The sequence below is a fragment of the Haemaphysalis longicornis genome, unplaced genomic scaffold (genome assembly GCF_048455015.1).
Source record: "Haemaphysalis longicornis isolate Haplotype H1 unplaced genomic scaffold, Haemaphysalis longicornis Haplotype H1 scaffold_13, whole genome shotgun sequence".
NCBI lineage: Eukaryota > Metazoa > Arthropoda > Arachnida > Ixodida > Ixodidae > Haemaphysalis > Haemaphysalis longicornis.
The window spans coordinates 60859365-60868055 of record NW_027526233.1 but is presented as its reverse complement, the minus strand read 5'-3'; positions in this window follow the sequence as shown (position 1 = coordinate 60868055).

Here is an 8691-nt window from a genome sequence, read left to right as displayed (position 1 = left end):
TCAGGGTTCCCTTAAGGGAAAATGGTGAAATTTTTAAAACAAAAAACTCAATTTTCGAGGCCACAAAGTCATTGCTGGCCATGCCACACCGAACTTCCGGCCGAAATACAAACTATGGCGGCACTCATGGAGGCTTACAGCGGTTTCGCAGAATCACGTTGACGCTAGCGCCAGATTCCACTCTAGGTGAGCTAGTGAGAAACTCCATGGTTGCGCCTAGCGGGCTAACAATCCGACGAGTGTGTCTTCGGAAACATCGTTATTGCCGATATCAATTTTACTTTCAATGCACTGTAACGCAGAGAGTGTGGTGATATTCACACGCCGAGCTCAGGAGCGTTGTTTCAAAAATTTTCTTCAGAAGGAAGGTACCATCGTCATCAGCCATTCTCTCCGAGTGGGTACGTATTTCGTTTGGCTATATTGACGTCGCGACCAGATAAAACTTCGTTAATACGGCGTGGTATTCTGCGAGTATGAGTCATCATTATCGGGAAACCTGGAGGAGTGATTATTGTGTGTTTCCTTCGTTCAGTGTAAACATATGTTTACCGTAAAATTGAGCCAACCGACGTTTTGAAGCGAAGTCAACTTTTCGTGCAGTCGTGGACAGCCTAAGCTGTAACCATGGCATTGCGGCCCGGAAACACTTTTGGCGCCACCCCTCCGTGACAAGGAAAAACACTGGAAAGATAATGATAAACACGAGGGTCGTCTTCGCTGTCGCCGAGTTAATCGGGGTCAGTTTTCTCTGCAAAATATTGTTGATGGCTACATGTGCAAGTGAGCAAGCTACCATCTCGTGTAGGAGACGAAAATACCGGATTCGCTGAGTAAGGGCACTTTCGTACACATTGTTCGTCTTGTCGAAGCTTTCACTTTTAGCGGCTCAGCCCCACCACCAGTAGTTTTGAAAGCCTGTTCCGCCGGCCCTACTTAGGCTGTAAAAGGGTTTTCGTCGCTCCATCATGTACCGGTGGTTGGTGTCTTCTCTCTCAAAGCCAGCAGGGCATTTGTCTATTTACTTTGGTTAGGCTTGATGAAAGCTTGACATGCATTCCTGTTGCCCCGGGATGGAATCTCATGTGGTCCAAAACGTTTTTAACTTTCGTTCGGATTGTTTTCCTACTTGAGACAGCCAATATCGTTTTTTTCTGCATAACTGTCTATATACATAAACATCACATTAGCCAATGTACGCTGCTTGTGATTGCGAAGTTGGGTGAAAAACACAAAGATTAAGGTCCCTGGAGAGAAGATGCCGTTCCGGTGCAGAAATAGGACAGAGGCAAGCGAGTACTTTACACTTGCTTAAATTGCATGAAGATGGCCAGGGCGTATCAACGCAGGCATTCGTATTGGATGGGTGCTGTAGGATTCAAAAAGTGTTGTGGAACATTAAGCAGTCACCACCGAGCACTCGCCCAAATGAGAACACCTGTCTTGAGAATGGCATTAGACCATTTTCAAGCAGCACCAAAGTTGATAAAACACCATTGGAATTCGAAAGATAGGGGAAACGAGTTCTGGAGTGCCACTTCAACACTAGTATTCTGATCTTTCTGCTGTAAGCCAGGCACACTAGAACGCTATTTATTACAGCGTTCATATAAACCATACCTGCTGCTCTTCTTTCTTCTCATCCTCAATGAGCTGCAGGAGAACATGATGAGCAGCGATCACCTGGATGCGCAGAAATGTCTGGCATCCAGGGCATTGGTTGTCCCGCCACGATTTCGATACGAGTGCGGGATACCCGCTTTTGCGTTATGCCTCACATTTTACTACTTCTATGGCTCTAAAAACTTGGAGTTACAACTAAGATTGGGGAGGTAATAACCGGGCCCGTTTATCTTAACAATGGGCGTAAAAAAGTGAATCTTGTTGAAAAACGTTTACAAGGAAAGCTGCAAGTGTAATACAAATATAGCTATCCTAGACGACAAGGGAAGGTTCCTTGTCTCTCTAGTGCGGGATGCCACCATCCCAGTACACACCACACGTTTTTCTGCGTGTGATTCTACCGCAGACTGGACGGGCGCGTCTTTGGATTCTAGGTACCGTAGTTCTACCTGCGATCTCCAGCGTAAAGTGCTCAATTAGAGTTGGCAATATCCCTGGCGTTGTAGTGCAACCTGCACAAAATTGCACGGCCCAAACTTTTATTTATTAGTGCTCCTAACGAACGTCTATCTCAGACTACGACGCAGAAAAGACACACACAACTTACACTTGAATCATATTAAACCAAATTTCCCAGCGTCGTCCCGAAAGTGCCACCTTAGGCCGGATCGTCATAGGCGATTGGGTAAATGTGTGTGTGACGGCGATACGAACAATCGGATTTGCGGCGCAACCAGTACCGTTGCCGCCGATGCGACAATTTGAATCCGTGTCCGAGCGCAACAATACTCGTTTCTAATTTTAAATACGGACTAACTAAGCAAATATCGGTTCTCGCATAACAAAATGATTCGGGTTACGTTACAAATGGTGCCAAAACACGCGATAGATTCTCTTTGTCTTTCTGGCCAGTCACCAAAGAAACGTCGAATGCTTGCATGCCCATCTCGCTTTCCGTTATGTGGAATGAAGAAAGAGAGCGTGTATTACTAGCTTTGTTTTGTAGATGGTCGGCTGACAGGAATTCTAGCTGAGTGCAGATCCTGGACGAAGTGGTAGGCTGTCAGGAACCCAGCCTAATGCGGGCCCTGGACTAATGGGATGTGGCTCAAAGAGGGACGACATATCTTTCACTTTGTCTCTTTTTAAATATTTTGAAGAAATGTAATAATATAAACAAACGTCTACATACAATTAAAATATAGTTGTCGGATGATCTCGTTCGACGTCAGCATTGAGTATAGCGCCACTGCTCAGCATAGAAGCATCGTGACGAAGACTGCTTCCTCCTGCTGCCGCGTACACTGGATCTACCATTTCAGTGAAAAGACATTTCTGACCAACGTTTAACGTCAACTGCCAAAAACCAGAAAACAGGAGACATATCATCATTGAGTTATTTGTAAGTCGCAGTCATAAATTTCTATATAGATACCGTCCGCAATGTTTGACAAACCACTTTGCGAATACGTGCAAACCAAATTTCTTGTTATTAGGTAAGTACGTGCTATGTTTAATAGTGTTTCATGAAACAGCAAACGTGAATTCAATTTTTATGCCGCCTTGTCAATACTTTGAATAGTGACTGTTCAGTGAAAGAGTGAAAGTTCAGCAATGAATAAAGTTTGGAATAATAAAAGCACTTGACAAATTTTACAACAATTTTGTGATTTATGTTTTAGTAAAGAAAAAAGTACTTGTCTGGTCGGCTGCAACCCTGTTTCAGTAAAGTAACTTCACGCAGTTCGCGAAAAATATTGCTCGAAAAACTTACGCGCTTGGCGAAAGCGCCCACCCCATCACCAATGGAATAAATATTTTCTCGTGACTCGAAGTTATTGCTGTGATAATTTGTAAAATCGAGGTCACCGCGACAGACATGTCATATTTTTATCAGGAAATATCAGAAGAGTTGCTACAAAAACATTGGCCGCCATGCGGACAGCGAAAGTAGATGTCCAGCAAAGCAGTTGTAAACCAATACAGACGCTGATAGAGGAGACTATGAAATGTTTTTCTTCACCTCGGCGGGCTTATCGCGTATTATCGGTTAGTGTCACTGCATAACGGTTCAGAGTGTTGGCACACTTTTCTGCGATTGTTCGTGCCTACGTCATGATTATTGGTCAGACAGCATTCCTTGACATTTGTTTAGACATCGGCGATTCATGCGCGCCGTCGTTTTGTTGTTGTGCGTTTTAGTCGGTTCACTCAGATAGGCTTACCCTTTCCTCCCTGGTCTGCAGATGTGCGCGACTGACGTGGTTCCCAATGGGAATCAAACAAACGAGTGTAACAGCACTGCAGCAGTAGAAGTGTGTCCGAAGAAACGGTTTCGCTGCATCTTCATTAGTGTGGTAAGCAAATGACCCAGGGAAGTTAACAGCGAGGCTGGAGATGCGGCTATTCCGCATTAATTACAAGAAGTCCGCCTTTACTACTTTGCGTGCTTCAGGGGCGGTACTCGAGTACATTTTCTACGTACAGTGCGCTCGGCTGCTCTCGTCACAAATGGTGGGTCCTTTTCTGCATGCCCAATGTCCTCGGTTCCTTGGGCAATGACACCAGCCTTTGCTTGCCATATAAGGTAGTCTGCAAACATAATCAGAAGCCCATGGTGGGGGGTACCATTATTAACGAGCTCGTTATAATCCATAATACGGTTTCGGTGCTTTTTAGGTTTGCTTCAACAAATTCTATGCCGTGTGCCTCATTTGCCTGACGCATTCGGTCGGCGTCTTTTTCCTTGGCGCCTTTTTCTTTTTCCGCAGGGATATTGTTTTTGCCCACTGTGAAGAAACCGGGGGGGGGGGGGTTTAGAAGTATACAGGTTTGCAGTAAAACGTTTCTCAGAAAGGAGGTGTCACCGTCACTGGCCACTCTCTCGTAGTTCATATGGCAAAGTTTTGGTTATTGATGTTTACTCTGCAATCAAATGGGACTGGCAGTCGGTTTCCAATAAGTTCCCCAGCATAACGTACATATCGGACGGCTTCAACGTAACGGAGAGTAACTTAATAAACCTAAGCCCAATCAAATCGAACTTAAACTCCATTTAAAACTATTCCTGACCCAACCGAACTTATTAGCTCGGTCGTTACCAGGATGTTTTTAACTTTATTTCACTCAAAAGAGCCTGATGCGTGGGAACAACCAAAGAAAGAATTTTGATAAGGTAACCGGTGAATTAGCCGGGGCCTTCGATACAGAGTACTAAGTACAAGGTACAGGTAGAAGGTACAAGGTACAAGGTACAGGGTACAAGGAACTTGCACAAGAGAAAGACAGAGAGAAAGGGAGAGATAGAGAAAACCAAACGAAAGGCAGAGAGGTTATCCAGGTTTAGATTCTGGATTGCTACTCGAAGCTGGGGGAAAGGGTGCCCAGGGGCTGAAAGAGAGGGCAAGTAAAATAGAAGGGAAACGTTCAGGGCCGAAGAGACAATTTAGTCTCTTTGGGGGCACAATAGTTTTACAGCTAAGCCTGTGTCCTTTATAAAATGCAAAAGGGCTTTTGTTGCCTTCTGCGAAGTCGATTGTAGGTGTCGGTCTCCAAGAATAATCTACGCTGTACGGTTGATTGTCCAATCGGTTGAGCTGGGTGGCCGAAACACGTCTTTCTCATTAATGCAGCGGGCACCGACAAAGCACATGTTCGATTGTCTCTTCAACCTCTTCAACCTCGCACTGGTCTCTACTCGCCATCCGGATGAGGAAGGAGTAGGCTTTTGTGAAAGCTATTTCTAACAACCGTCTACAAAGTTAAATTGACTGTGATCGAGACATTCCACACGGAAGACGGCGCTGGAGGAGAGGGTCGTGGTTATGAAGGTGCGGATGCACAAATTCCGGTGTATTCTGGTGAGTAATGGAGGTCTTGTGCGCAAACTGATGAAGCAGCTTAGCGGCGTCAGTCCTTGAAAGCGGAAGCGAGATGGACCTTTCACTGTCATGGCGTGTCCGGGCAGCTGCATGAGCCGAAAAATTGCCGGTTTTTCGACACTGACTTGGCAGTCACTGAAATAAAATATTGTGGCCCTTTATGACAACCTGGTGAAATAATTTTATAGTTTCTGTCCGCGCCTGGTGCAAAGGACGGTAGCGCAGGTCTGCCCGGAAGCTTTCCAGGGCGCCCTTAGGGTCAGCAAAAATAGACCATTTTTGGGGAGAAGCTTCAGTAATGTATTGAAGAACTTCACGGATGGCTGCGAGTTTAGTAGCCGTCGAGCTCGTGACATGGGTGACACGGAAAAAAAGTTTGCTTGATTCTTATTGTAAAACCCCCTCACCGGCCGAGCTCCAGGGCGTCACAGAACCATGTGTGTGTACATGCTTCCGGTGATTGTGTTGTTCGTGCAGTAACTGCATAGAAAACTGTCTGGGAGCAAGTAGTAGTAAGTCGGCATACTTTCCAATGCCCAGAACATGCAGATGAATCTCGGCGGTTGCCAAGCACCACAACGGTGAGAAAGGTGCGACCGCAGGCGTATAACTGGACAATACTTCAGCCCTGTGCACTGCGACAATGGCTGCAAATCAAGAGCGTGGACGACTTCGAGGAACCTGCGAAGTTTGTGACATGGTAGCCTCGTCAGGAGCCTGATGTGTAGGCGTAGGGTCTCAGTGGTCACATAATTTTTATAGGATGGTATTGGGCAGTGTATATTGTTCCCATTGTTGACGCACATCGGGGTAAACCAAGACAGCTGCGGATAGCCAGCGCTTGGATTCCCTGTATCACCGGAAGGTTAGTGGAGCATGTGCTCGATATCGCTGGCAAGCTGTAACGCAAAACTCCAGGAAAAGCGCCTAGTACAGCTGCACCATTCCTCTGACCGATGTGCCCCACATCTTTCCGGCGAGAAATCTGAAATGTGGGTGATGGCAGTGAGTTTCTTCTTTCAGAAATACACAAGTGCGCTCCATAACAAGTTCCTGTCGATGACCACGCTAAGAAATGTGTAAGTTTTGGAGTACGCTATCGTTTCCAGTGATAGGAAATGCAACCACCACGCAGTTGTCACTAGAAATGCCTACCACCGAACTTGTACAAGGTGCAAGTACATAGTACAGAGCACAACATTCTGGGACTGCTAATCTGGCAACTCATAACTTGGAAATCACACACTGAAGCGTTGTACAAAAAGCTATCCTCTGCGGTGGTGGCGCTCTTTGCTACTCGTAGTTCCATGGGGCAGTCTGCCAACATCAGTCAAAACAACTAAAATGGCGTCGCAAAACAAGTTCGCTGTTGCAGCTTCTCTTGCTGCCGTACCAAGATTCCGAGACTGCATCTTTAATTCGCGTTGTTTTGGCGACGAAAAGCGCACGATTTCAGCCGACGACAATATGTTGATCTGGCCCGTGAAATATCGGAGAGATGAAAACGCCGAGATGTGTGCACGCAAACGTCGGTTGTGACCGAGAAACCGTACCACATTTCGCTCAAGATGAGCTGCCTCTGTTGCGAGCTAAACATTACATAAAGGTAGGGCTCAAGCGCACCAGGGCTATCAGAGAATGATGACGTTTGAAGGTTAATGGCGCAAGGCCAGCTAGGGCAAAGTGCGCCAAGAAAGTGGTTTGATGAATTGGTGACAACTAAAAGGTTAGTGGGAACAGGAATAAAATCAATGAAAGCCTATGAGCACGGCTGGTGTAAAGGGCCAGGATGAAGACCAAGAGTGGTTTAAAAAAAGAGGTGGCTGGTGTATAGGACCAGGGGTAAAACTATGGGCGGTATGAGATGAGCTGTAACAATTGAACTTCTGAAAGAAACTTGAAGGTGCCCTGGACAGAAAACATGGCATCGTCTCCTAAAAAGTATGAGGGTTGTAATGAAATATGTTGTGTTGTAAAGTTCTCTGAAGTGTTTGCGTCGTGTAATGTCGAGTGCCTTGCATTGAATGAGGATGTGTATCACGGAAAAGATCTCCCCGCACGTGCTACACAAGGGTCTTGGAGATCCCGTGAGCAGTTGCGAGTGTGTTACATGCGTATGGCCTATCCGTAACCTAGCTAAGTTAACTTCAATGTGCCTGTTGTGTGAGTCAGTAGTGTATTGTCCCAAGTGTGGTTTCATTACGTGTAGTTTGTTTTCTCACTGTTCGCTCCAGTCTGCTTGCCAAGTTTTACGGAGTTGCTGTCTTGTGTGTGGCTTGAGGTCTGTGTAAGCTGCTCTTGTTAAGTCTACTGTGTTTCAGGGTGCAGCACTGGCAGCCATTTCTTCGGCCAGTTCATTTCCGGCAATGCCGCAGTGGCCTGGTACCCAACACACAGTCACCCCAAGGTTTGACGAATAAGCTAGCATAAATGTTTGAGGACAAGAAAAACGACATGGTTTTTCGATGACTTTCCCGATGATAATGCACCGACGACGCTCAGCGAATCTGTATAGATAATGGATTTGGAAATATGATGTTCAACTATGTGGCTTATAACCAGAAAAGTGCCATATGCCTCTGCCGTAAATATACTTGTCTTTACATTCATGGTTCTAGATGCTTGAAAATTGGGTCCATTCGCAGCACAAGAGACTGCAGTGAACGTTTTAGATGCATCGCTCAAAACCTCTGCAGCCCTGAATTTGTTATGCGCATACATAAAATGCTGCAAAATCCCACTTCTTTGTGTCCTGTTCTTATTGTATTTTAAGAACGACAAGTCACATGCAACAGGACGAAGATGCCATGGTGCTACAAGATCCGTGTGAGACGACTTGAATGTGTTTAAAAAAGAGACCTCATGAATAGTGACCTCGTCCCCCACTCTATGCGAGAATTAATGAACAGGAATGAATGGGCGATTTAAAAAGAGCTGTGATGTGAATGTATCATTAAAACCGGTTTAAATGAATGGTTGTCCATTGATAAAATTTTAGAGGCATATAACAAGTCAACATAGGTTCGCTGGTGTGATAAGCCCCATTTGTCACACTCTGCGTTAAGACTCTGTACAGGGCTCGTACGGAATGCGGCAGAAGAGAGGCGAAGCCCCAAGTGAAGCACTGGGTCGAGCATTTTAAGTGCTGTTTTCGTGGCTGACCCATACACAACACTCCCATAGTCCA